Source organism: Rhinopithecus roxellana, chromosome 11 (assembly GCF_007565055.1).
Source record: "Rhinopithecus roxellana isolate Shanxi Qingling chromosome 11, ASM756505v1, whole genome shotgun sequence".
NCBI classification, from domain to species: Eukaryota; Metazoa; Chordata; class Mammalia; order Primates; family Cercopithecidae; genus Rhinopithecus; species Rhinopithecus roxellana.
This window is the reverse complement of record NC_044559.1, coordinates 104,773,553-104,774,886: the sequence shown is the minus strand read 5'-3', so window position 1 is coordinate 104,774,886 and position 1,334 is coordinate 104,773,553. Positions and strand designations below refer to the sequence as shown.

General features: G+C 42.9%; 1 non-coding gene across 1 annotated transcript; it reads right to left on the bottom strand.

The window, feature by feature from the left end:
* Window positions 1–853: 853 nt before the first annotated feature.
* LOC115900536 lies at window positions 854–958 on the bottom strand. Its single transcript, XR_004060220.1, has one exon. It is a non-coding gene; the product is annotated as a U6 spliceosomal RNA (small nuclear RNA).
* Window positions 959–1,334: the final 376 nt, after the last annotated feature.

Sequence of the window (1,334 nt, the reverse complement as noted above, 5' to 3'; positions counted from 1 at the left end):
GTGAAGGTTCTGACTGGGTCTTTTCCAGGCCACTGGAAATAGCACAAGGGGATAATTTCAATGAATCTGATTACTACAAATTAATGTTTTGGTTTCTTTTTTTTTTTTTTTTTTTGTTGAGACGGAGTCTTGCTCTGTTGCCCAGGCTGGAGTGCAGTGGCCGGATCTCAGCTCACTGCAAGCTCCGCCTCTCGGGTTTACGCCATTCTCCTGCCTCAGCCTCCTGAGTAGCTGGGACTACAGGCACCCGCCACCTCGCCCGGCTAGATTTTTGTATTTTTAGTAGAGACGGGGTTTCACCATGTTAGCCAGGATGGTCTCGATCTCCTGACCTCGTGATGATTGAAGGCTGTTGAAGAATAGGGGCTTTCCATTTGGATGGAATCATTTGAATTACAAATTGATATGTTGAGTAGATTTATTTTTAGTTTTCCATTGTAGGGAGACACAGCATAGCAACATGAATGCCACGTAGACCTCCAGGAACACAACTGGAATTGAACAAATTGGTGTTACTCACTGCGATGAGAGAGAGCACACACAATCGGAAACTGTGGATGTCTCTGGAGGAGAGTGTCAAAAAGGACTTACAGGATTTAAGCTGTGTGCGGTGATTTGGGAAAGGATTCAAGGAAGCGGGACTTTGGTCTGAATTGGATGCTGTCAGGAAGTGGAATTAATTCTGTAATTGGGCATCTTATCTAGAAAGTGAGAGGAAGGAAGCCAGGGTAGAGCTTTAATTGCTAAATCGGCAGTCACTCTTATTAGCTAGGATGGGTGGGGAGTTGGTATTTTGTGGCTTGGACAATGTTCATATTTTGTCTGTGTTCACACATGATATGGAATAATATTATTAAAAAGGGAACGTTTCATGAATTTGTGTCATTCTTGCACAGAGGTCATGCCAACCTTCTCTGTATCATTCCAATTTTAGTATATGTATTGCTGAAGCGAGCACGGAGTGATCTTATTTTTGTCAGGAGCTCTCATGGTCACAAAGTGGCCTTGTCTGTTGCTGATGTTTTGTGCAGTTGCTTATGTTCAGCTGGACAACATCAAGACCTAACTGTGAAGACCAGAACAGCTTTTAACAATGCCATTGTGCATTGCTGATTGTACGAGGACAGCTCCTGGTTGCCAGTACTGGTTTTCTCTTTCTCAGCTAGCTATAGCCTAAAGGAGAGCCCTCAAAATCAGGGCATATGTTAGGACTAGATTTTGTCACATTAAGCAAACCAACATCCTAAAATAACAGTAGCTCAAACAATAAAGATGTTTATCTCCCTTTTACATAGAAAATAATTCTGGAGGTAAGTCTTCCGTTGCTGGGCAGG